Source organism: Planococcus citri, chromosome 1, assembly GCF_950023065.1.
Source record: "Planococcus citri chromosome 1, ihPlaCitr1.1, whole genome shotgun sequence".
NCBI classification, from domain to species: domain Eukaryota; kingdom Metazoa; phylum Arthropoda; class Insecta; order Hemiptera; family Pseudococcidae; genus Planococcus; species Planococcus citri.
The window spans coordinates 85,702,506-85,713,829 of record NC_088677.1 but is presented as its reverse complement, the minus strand read 5'-3'; the positions used below and the strand labels follow the sequence as shown (position 1 = coordinate 85,713,829).

At 39.4% G+C, this 11,324-nt stretch overlaps 1 long non-coding RNA gene across 1 annotated transcript; it reads right to left on the bottom strand.

Moving 5' to 3' along the window:
* Positions 1-9,868: 9,868 nt before the first annotated feature.
* LOC135842918 (uncharacterized) lies at positions 9,869-10,561 on the bottom strand. Its single transcript, XR_010558214.1, has 3 exons — positions 10,379-10,561; positions 10,124-10,320; positions 9,869-10,014 (listed from the first exon to the last, which is right to left on the bottom strand). It is a non-coding gene; the product is annotated as an uncharacterized LOC135842918 (long non-coding RNA).
* Between the last annotated feature and the right edge of the window lie 763 nt (positions 10,562-11,324).

Sequence of the window (11,324 nt, the reverse complement as noted above, 5' to 3'; positions counted from 1 at the left end):
GTTCTCTAGGGAGTCTGGCGACTTATATTCTCAACCTAGATGTTGAGTAATGCGCTTTGCAACTGATCTTTTTACTTGAGAGGGAGTTCATCTAATTTATTTAATAAAACTACTCCGCGGTAGTCTTGAGTACTTTTGCGGTATCTCTGTTTAGCTTCTCCGAACATTTTGTAACATCAACGTGTTACTCGTCTTCACTGGTATCGTCAAGTCTCCATTTGAACTCAAGTCAGTGGAACTTGTGCCGCCTCAATTGGATGGCGCTACTTGACGATGCCTCTTTTTAGGCAGCATCCTTTCCGAATTCAGATGTCTGCGTTTAGATGCAGAAAAACAAACATGTCATGTCTGCGCATGAATGCAGAAAACAATGCAAAACCAATCCATGATTCTGGAAAGAAATTAGCACAATTGTTTTGCATCTGATTCTTCGGACGTGCCACGGCAGAGAACCAGTTATTATAATGTTCTTTGGAGAGCTTGCGACTTACATTTTCAACCTATGTGTTGAATAATGCGCCTTTTACTTGCCCCTGTAGTGCTGGTTGAAGCTTGTGGTTTCAAAATAAATAAATAATAGGTTACGATTTATCAATCGTATCCCTGTCAACCAGGACAAGTGAGGAAAGGTTTGCTCTTCAAATTGCTACACTCAACGGTGTGGCGTCGACAAATTTGAAGAGACTTTGCGACTTACATTTTCAACCTGAATGTTGAATAATGCGCTGCCTTGTCCTGTATTGGTGATGAAACCACTGCGGTTGTGTGTCATTTGGTTCTAATTAACCAATTTACACCTTGCACGGGTAGTGAATACCAATTCAAGCGATTGGTTTTTCTGTCGAATTAATTCAACGATTAATTCTGACGTTCAAAAGCAGCAATATTCAGCGATATCGCCTATCGGTTGTACACAGCTAAGAAAAGTAAATACCTCGACGCGTGTGAAGACAAATAAACTAAAACAAACTCTGTTGTCTTTGCCTTCAACGAGGTAATTGCAAACAGAAGGAACTATGTAGAATTAAAAATATTAAAGCAAAAATAATACCAAACAAAATACTAGTGATAAAACAAAATCACTGGGTCTTAAAATGATAACAAAATACAAAATTATACAAAATAAAATATAAAGAACACCGTGATATGTAAATCACAAAAAATTTTCTTAAAAATAAACAAGAATAACATCTTCAACAAAATGTATGTCAAAAACAAACATGAAAAACTATTTACAAAAAACATGATGAATGATGTAGAAAAATATAAAATAAAATACCGAAATAAGATACAATCAATTGCGCTCACAGGTGCATTTGAAGGAAAAAGTTGATTATAAAATATAACAAAACGACATGTTAGTACACGCAGGTACCATGAACAACAGTGTCGAAAATTAGTCTGGAACTATGGCCACGTTGTTGTCGTATAATGGCGGCGGTGCGGGGCGATTTCGATTGTTGGGAACCCAAACTACGAGACCAGCTATGTGGTCGGTGGCAGGTCCAGGAATCGGATGACGCTGAGGACGTCCATTTGCGTCACGTATAGCGACATAGTATCGACGCTCCTCGCCGTTTGGCATACGAGTGACAATGGCTGCCGAAGGTTGCGTAGGTGATGGACTGCGCATAAGCATGTCGGGCTGGAGTCGCTTGCGACGTGTGACGGTGTCGCTGTTGCGTATTTGTAGTCCCAAATTCTGCAGGAACCAAGGTAGAGTTACTGGCCACGGGCGAATTGGGTCTTCCTCGTTAGGGGTTGGCTCCAACAACTCGTTGAACTTGCGCTTTCGAAAAGTGCGCCTTACAGGTAGTCTCGATGTGCAGACCATTTTTAACACTGTTGAACATATCGTTGATTAATAATGGTAATAAAAAACTCAACAGACTTCAACGAGTCTGTATGTGAGAAAAACTACCAATTCGATCGATTGATTGTTCCCTTAACTTGAAAAAAAAATTTTAAAACAGAGAAAAGTGCGTAGATGTGTTCAATTCCTAACTGAAAAGTTCACAATCTACTTTCTCGAAGATTTTGACAATTCGACGATTGTTTGTCTCCAAGATTATATTTTTGCCATAGTAGATCTACGTAGAGTAGTATTAGCATAACCCATAAGGTGAAGTATTCTTTATCTAGCTCAATGGATTTTGTGGTGGTTGATACGTAGAAACAGTCATCGACGTTACAATGGCGAATTCCCATGTGTCAAATCTTTTCGATCGTTGCATGCGCTTCAGTGAACGCTTGTATTAATTGATCTACGAATCGTAAGATGTAGTGGATGTCGCTGAAAGCACACCATCGTTCTTCAATGTCCATTTCACTGTAATCAGAATTAAGTACCCATCAATGAATTGAGATTTTCAAACATCAAGAAATCTGTTTATTTCGAGTTGAAAATTACATGAAATGAATTATGTAATAGAGTATTGCTACTACTACTATTTTTGAATTGGCAAAAATATATTAAATCTTAATTTTAATGTTAAACGTATTTACAAAGTTTTGCGACCGTAAAACTATATTTACAAATCGTCGTCTTCTTCCTCGTCTTTTCCTTCGACGGGTTTTGGCTCGATGGCCGAGTCTTCCGTTCGCGATTCTTCTTCACCGAGAAGATTCGCTTCGGTGCGGGGTGTTACAGGTTGTTGAAATTCTAAGTCACCGCTTGGAGTTTCACCTATTAAGTCATAGAGTTGGTAAGTGACAGTGTTTCTGGGATTCTGTTGATCGCTCTGAGTAACACTGTGTTGTTCGTCATTATCGGTGATTGCAGCATTCTCAGGATTGAATAACTCGTCTTGAGTAATGCTGTCTAACTCGTTGGGTTCGGTGGTTTTGACTCTTTCGGTCAAGGTTTTAGTCGTTATTACCTGTTGTAATTCGACCGTCTCATCCGTTTCGACTGAATGGAGAGTGACCGTGTTTTGATCGGTCTCGGTTAATATAGATTCTACTGTGACTACGCGCTGCTTGATCGATTTTGCCCCTCGCGGCAATTCCTGCTCGATTGGCGGATTTGCTGGGAGGTCAATTGTTTGCGGCGAATTCTCGATAGTCGCTTTTTCCGCGTTGTCCACGTTAGAGCCCAGGGTGGCTGATTGATTACCGGCTACCGCTTCGGTTGAGGGTTGCTCAGCAGTGGTCGAAGTCTTCTTCCAAGTTACGTTGGAAATCAGTGTTGATTTCAACGTTTCCGTACACGGAAGCCCATTCTTAGGGTCTTTCTGGTCATCAGGGTCTCGTGGCTTAATTGCTGCGTTGACCCGTCTGGTTTTTTGACGTTGTGGACGCTGCGTGATTTGGGTTTTAGGCTTCTTAGCTAACTTAGCCTTTACCGAACTTCAAGCTTTACAAGAACCGGCGAGTGGCGCGTCTTTTTCGGATGTTGACCCTACAGAGTCGCTATGTGTGTTCTGTACATCATCGGTTTTACCAAACATGGTTTTGAGTTGTTGTTGTAACCTTTTCGATACTTCGTTGTTACTTGGTACAAGTTGACCGATGTATTTTGGGTTTAACGTTTTACCGGAGTTGAAGTCAGTCGCTTCATCTCCAGACCTCGTTTTACATTCCGTTCTGGTTTTAACCGAAGGTGAACGATGGTGATTGGAAGCCGATGATGACCTTGAGCAAATGTTCTTGTGATCAACGGATTGATGGACAGGGGGTTTTTCAGCTAATTCTTTCTTCAGCGAGAATGAATTAGCTTTCTTATCATGGTCCTCCTTTTTCCACTCCATCTTCTGTTGTAATGTTTCTCGGGCAGCGGCGTTGGCAGCGAGTTTTTCTTGCTCACGCATCTTACTGCTCTTAATAGCAGTTTGATGGTGAGTCATAACGCCGGTGCGTTCCAATACCACCTTCTCATCGAGGGGTTTTGTTTCGTCGTCGGAAAAACCAACACTAGCCAAGTGCAGGCCACTGTGGGGAGAAATTGTTACTGCGGTCAGAGCCGCTGCCTTTCGATTTGCCCCTCTCGGATCATTCGGGTGAAGAATCGATGTTGTCGAGGTGACCGTTGGTTTATTTGGGTATGGTGGAGTGCCAACCTCTCTGCTTCCTAGGTAAGTCGCTGTCGCCTGTTGCGTCTGCGGATTTACGTAGGGGTATTGCGATACCATTGTATTTGAAGGTCCTGGTGTTACAAGTGCCTGTGACGTGATCAGTTGCGGTATCGATTGTGCCGCTGCAGATTTTTGCGTTTTCGCAGGCGTAGATTTACCGGGCTTCTGTGGTGCCTTCACCTTCAATTGAGGTGCGTGCCCCTGCTTAGCATCGTTTTTTGACTCGGCGGTCAATTCACGATGCGTAAGTACTGCCGCAGGTATAATCGCGTTATCTATGTTTTGCGCTACTGTTAGGTAGGCGTTGCGTTGATAACATGGACCCAAGTGGTCGCGAGTTGGGAGTTCTTCATCTAAGTTTTCCAACCAGTTGGCCGCAAGTAGATATGCAAATAGGCCGGAGCCCCATCCACAACTGAATTCTTGGATTAGGGTCTCGTATGTTACCAGATCTAGTTGCAAACTCGGAACTGGTGGTAAGATGATTACTCTCTTAACGCGTTTGGCAATCAGAACATTCGCCAGGTGTTGGAATCCTGCCTGAAAAATGTCGTGTGGTATGTGTAAGAAAATGTCGTACAACCCGATCGAAATCATCAGGTTCGCCGGCAATTCCGCCATCTCGTTCAAGTTATGGGCCAGGTTCGCAATGGTGATATCTCTGCAGTATAATTTCGGGTCGAAACTATCCTTATACCATTTATCGTACGTGATCGCATCCCAAAGACCAACTGCGTGGATATTGCCAAGTAATAGGTAATAGTACGCAAACAGCGCCATTACTGTCTTTTGTTCTGCGGTTCGACGACCACATAACGCGAAGTGTAATGGGTACGCATTCGTCGGGTAGAATGGTCGTAAGACCGCTACCGTGATCTTTGGGTATCTCGAGTTGAATGTCGTGCAATTCGCCGTAGGATTTGACCATGGAGTTGGCTTGTTACGTTTTTTCTTTTTCTTTTCGTCGGCACCTGGACCCGCTTGTTGTTCTACTGCGTTGCTGTCTGCATTCGAGCCAATGCTGGCAGCGTTTTGATTCGCGTTCATATTGACGGGATTCTGTGCAACAGCAGAGTTATTGGTCAAGGCATAGTTTTGGGTAGCAATTTGGCTAACACCCGGACCAGTGTTGGCTGAGTTGCTGACCGGCGGGCGACCATACGAAGACGTACCTTGTTGAGGTTGGTTAGTCCAATGCGGCGATAACGGTGAAGAATGCTTCATGAAAGGTGCAGTCTGCGCTGTACCCGGTTCAATTAGCGGAATCTTGAACTTAGTGGTAGCCCCCGCGGCGACCGTGTCCTCGGTGGGAGCGGTGTGCGTCGTCGTCGTAGTGGCGATTGCGTACATCATCGTAGTACCTGTCTTCGTAGTGGCGGTCGTCGTGGTCGTGTTGCTGGTTTTCGTAGTACCGGTTGTCGTAGTGCCTTTCGTTACTGCAAATCCTGGGTGCGGACGATTGGCGATGTGTTGGGTACGGTTGATTGCGCCCTGGCCAGCGTTTTTCTGAGGTATCCCTGTACCCACCGGAACCGTGGGCGCGGGGATACCTCCCACCGCGTTTTTTGACGGCTTATTCTGCTGTTTAGCTATCTTGGGTTCGTTCAGCGACGGACCCTGGTGGACTGGCGGGGGAGGCGGTAACTGTGGCTCTATGAACCCCTGGCTGGGTTGTTGAGCCATCGGTTGATTCACCGTAGCTGCAGGTGGAATCACGTTCGGAATCGGTTGAATGGGCGCTGTGGGGACCGTCGGTTGCAGGTACGATTGAGGTGCTGCCGTCGGTGCCCATTTTGCGAATAGAGCTGATATATTCGTTTTGCGGAGCGATTCATATTTCGCGTTCGCCGTAGTCAACTGTATGGATAACGCATTGATTTGGGCTTGTGCCTCTTCTAACTGATTCTCGAAACTTCGTGACTTGCTGAGTATATCCTGAGCCTCATCTTGGCGTACCAATAAGGTAGCTTCGAGTTCAGCAACTCGAGCTTGTAGAGTTTGCATCTCAGCGGATGCGACTTCTGTGTTGATCGATACGTTAATAATGATCCTGGTCACGTCTGCTTTATAGCATTGTTGTTGGGTGATGTCTTTGCCGCAATTCAGGTGGGGACACTTGATCGACTGTTCGTTGACAGGATCAAGTTTCTCCGAGGACGTAATTTTGGTGTAGATACACAATTTGTGGAAAATGTGTTGGCACTGTGTGATATAAACAGAGTCGGGTTTCGATTGGTTATCGAGAGGTATTGGGCTTTTTGCCGTAACCGATCTGCCGCATAGATTGCACGCAATGGCTACGATTTCTTCCATCGCTGTGAACAAATGTGACGATTTTATGTTAGAAATCTTTCTTGTTGGTAATTGTTACACGAATATAGCGTATTTTGAAAATGATATTCTAGATTTAATCATGGCACTGGCTTTGTGAGCCACTTGCACATGTTACGTTAACACTTGAGTACAAAAGAAATCATGCATAAATTAACGTTGGTACTTACCACAGGATAGATGATAACTTGGTTTTAATAAACGAAAAAAAAATAGCGAAAAAATATTACCGATCGCGATATAACTATAGCAAACTCAATTAAGTATTGCAGTTATATACTATTAGCACCTTGGCAAATTAAACGCATCGAAGAAAATAGATCTCAAAGAGACGCATTGAAAGGTATGTTGGCGTATCAACGATAAAAACTGGAATGATTGTGACTGAGCGCATCAGGTCCGTCGTTCGCTCCAACTGTCTCATCCTTCCCCCACTACGCTGCTCATTTGGCGGTGAACATGATTGGTTGGATGCGACGTCGTGTTGGTAGCGAAGCGTTCGAACGGCAGGTTTTCAACTATAACCTTCTAGAATGTTCTAAGCAGAAATATCAGTTGGCGCCGATTTTCCTGGAACAGGTTTTGTCAAAAATACGTCTAAATGCCCAGTTCGGTATCTTTATTGTTAATAAGATACGTCGCAATGTAATTTCAATCGAATTATATTGCCTGTCAGCCATTTTCTTATCATTTTTCTAGTCGCTGCTAGATAAACAGTCGGTTTCGTTTCAACCGAAAACATCTGCCTTTTGTTAGATTTGTGTTTCTCTTTTGTGCTATTAGTTACTTCATTCTATTTCATCGATTTCGATCTCGTATCAAATTCGATGAAATAAATTTTCGTTTACTCTTAAAATTTTGAAAATGAACTGGAATTTATCTATTTCAGTAATCATTTTAATTAAATGAATGTCGTCATCCTGTGGTATTTTATGTTCATTTTCTATTTCAGGTTTTTTGTAAATTTAGCTCGCTTTGCGGTTTGAGTACCGTATAGCGATTTCGAGCGCGTCAAAAATGTACTAAGTTTATGTCGTCTTGATTAGTTTGTCTGAATAATTCTTTGAAATCGTTCTCAAAATTCTATTAAAGTTTGGTTGATCGAAATATTCGAATTTCAGTGTGACCTCTAATAAAAATTCACGTCAAAAATATTGAAGTTGAATTCATGCAATTTCTGTTAAAATTGTCATGAGACTTCTGTTTTGAATTGTTTCAAAATTTTTCAAATTGAAATTTGAATCTTTCGAAAAATATATTGCTGTCTGTTTACAGCGTGAATTTCCATTTTAGGTTAAGTCACGATCAAGATATTCATTTGCATTACAGTTTATATACTGTATGGTAAATTGAATTTGAAAGTATGGAGATTTTGCTCAAAGAGAAATTTGAACTCATTTCATAATCTTTCTATTGCATAATGTATTCGTGAAACATACTAGAATCTATTGTTTCAGGTAGTTTCACTTTCAAACTCAGAATTTTTATCTTTATTTCGCAGCTTACAGAGAAAAAAATTTTTCAAAGTACTTTACAGTCTTGTTACTGTGTGGTATTCTTCTTTGAATTTTTCAAATTTCATCGTTTTAGCTTGTATCGAAATCAAGAAGTATGCTAGCTTCACCATTTAGTACAGTGAGGCTAATACATTGGAAAATTTTCAACTTTCATGTGGACAGTTTTTTAGTCATCAGGAAAATATTTGAACTCCTATCACAGTCTAAATACTGTATTACAAGTTTATAAAGTTAACCAAAATCTATTAACTTCAGCTAATCTTTAACAAAATTCAAAATTTTCTAATACTTGATCATTGTCAAATTTAAGAAAATTTTATTTATCTGAATTTGACTATTTTCAAATTCACTATTTTGCTTTTTCAATTTTGATCATTGCCAAATTTGAAAAAATTTTCTGGCTGTCTAAATCAGTTCCAAATTTTTCTTATTTCTGAGTTCGAAGTTTTACTTTTTGATTATAACCATCTTTATAACATTAGCTATTGTTTGTGATTCGAAGTTAGTGAAATAATTCTAAATCGTGTGGGAAAGCAGGTCGATTCTGGCCTAGTTGCCAAATGTTACCTTTTGCTGGGGATTTGCAGGAACTTTCTTTGTAAAGTTGCTGTTCCATTTTGCTTTCAATCATCGTTGAAATTCCAGCTATTGCTCAATCCACGTACTCGAACATGAAAAATAATAAAGTAAATACACGTATCTATTAATTATCATCGATAAGTCATGTTACAGAACGCTTACATAACCTATCGATTGTACCTCTTATTTTTTCCAGCAAAGTAGATTTTCGAACTATTTATTTAGTGATAATGGTTCGTTTCTCTATTCGGCAATGGAGAAATATTACTATTGGTTCTGGAAAATTATTTTAATTAGTATTAGTGATAATCGATCGTGTACTTAGTATTTATTCATTCGGTTGTTCATAACAAACCTTATTGTTTGTCTCAAAATGACCAGTTTCATGTTCGTAGCTCTTCTTTAGAATTATCACCTTGCTCCTATCACCGGTTTAGCGTTCGTAGCTCTTCCATTGATTTTAACCATATCAATGTTCATGGAAAATAACACAAAATGATGAGTGTTAGATCAGTGATTATTTTCTCCTAATTAATATTAAGTAAAATAATTCTAGCGATGTTCAATTTAGCTTTGGAAAGTTAGCACTTTCGTACTGATTTACGGCATGCTCTGTATTCAGTATAAAGTAAATCTGAATTGCGTTTTTTGATCTGAAGTCTCAATTGTATGTAATAAATGATCGATCTCAAGTTTATTTACCTGGATTGTTTTTCATTTATTTCCATGTTTCTGTTGTGTTATTTCATTACACTAGGCTTCAACTTTGCTGCTTTCATTTCTCTCAATCGGAGAAGTAGTTTGGCTGGAATGAACCGTACGTTGTTATTAGATGCTTTTATTTGCAAATATTACGTATGATAATTTACATTCAGCAAAGTAATTTTATCTTTAGTAGCGGTTTTGAAGCGAAATTGCATCCTTTTTGTTAGTCAAAAATGATTACTGAGAGCCAAGAAGCGTGATCATTCGTAGTTTATTATCATTGTAGTATTTTCCGAATGATTGATTGAAGTTAATATTACATCTATGTGCATTATCTAAATGTTCATGTAGTTACCCTCAACGGAGTATCTATATTAGCTTTTTAGCTACAAAATTCTAGTGCAATTTACTTTCAGCGAAGCAAATAGTAGAGCTCATTGCATCGTAATTCTACTTTCATCGAAGTAATTTACGTTATGAAATGAATAATTCAGGCAGTGCACTTAATAATGTAATGAACACAAGCAGTAATGGATGCATTGATTTAGCTACTGTCGCAGGGGTATCTACGTTGGCTTTTTGGTTACATGATCGTAGTGTTGTTTACTTTCAACGAAGTAGTTTACACATTATTGGTTAGAAGTAGATCAGAAATTATGCATATTTTACTTTTGACGAAGTATATTATACATAATTATAATGCATTATGGAACTAATTCTAACTAAATTATTTCCGTTGACTCGATAATAGCTTCATGATCTCGCAAATTTAGCTATTCGCTAGATCGTCAAAAGCTGGATCGAACATTCTACGAAAACAAGCAAAAATGCGCAATGTGGTTTTAGTTAGTGTGAACTTAATGTAATCAAAGGAAATGGTGGTTGATATTGTTAAAATTTATATTGAATTTTACATACCACGGTTGATTTCTTGTTACATCGTCCCACCACTCGAGGTAGTCTAAGCAAATCCATTTGGGGTATTCCTCCTGGTTCGGTAGATTTTTTACGTAGCATAGCCGACAAAACTCTCCGTTTACTTTTTCAACTTTACACGTACACCGGATTTTCTGAGTCGAAATCGTTCGTTCGTGGTTCGGCGCTGGATCCATTTTCTAAGAGAGTTGGCAATTAGTAAGTTAGCTAGAAATTTCTATTATCAAAGTGACTTACTCGTAGCTGGTATTCAATTGATACACGTACAAAGCGAATATGCTCTTGTTAATGGATTTCGCATTTAATGCCGTTCAAGTCTTGTTTCAACAATCAATTAATCATTTAAACAAAGCTAATTATTCGAAATGATCTGAATTTCACCGAATTCGCATTTGGAATGATGAAAATTGTGATAAGAAAGCTTTTTGCCGGCTGTTATTTCAACTATTCGTATGCGGATGAGGTGGCTCATGTTTTTGATCGTAACGTAACGCGTAACGCATCGCGTAGCGTTATTTTTCAAAAATTACAAGTTTTAATTGATTCATTAAAATCTCTGCATTGTTAGCGTGATTTTTTATGTGTAATTGTTCTTTACTAGAATAATATACACATTTTGACCGTTTTTCCAGGTTTTTATTCAGTTTTTTACCAAATTTTCACCTTTCAAAAATTTCAAAATTGGCTAACTTTAGGGATGGCATGCTCAAATGCGCGCAACAGCACGATGAGCATTTGCTCAAATGCGCGAGAACGCACTTTGATAATTTGCTCGAGCACGAGCATTTTCAAGAAAAAAATGAGGAAAATTTCAAAAATTGCGGGTATTTCTTACAGATTTTTGATATTTTTGCCCCATTTTTGGAAATTTAACGGCTTTAACGCAAATTTCAACATTTTGATCTTCATTGTGATTTGTATTAGATTATATGTCTCATTTTGTGTATTAACCTTCTACAAATCTACATAATGCTTATTAAGTAAGGGGATTCATAATAGTGGAATGTGCTTGCATGCTCGAGCAAATGCGCGCATATGCGCGCATGTGCGCACGCAAAACTAAGTGCGCAAGCATTTCCCATCCCTAGCTAACTTGATGTTTTCTGTTTCAAAAATCTAATTATTTTCAAAATTAAACATCTTGGATGCCCCATTCCGCATTTAGGCAATTTTATGACTTAAT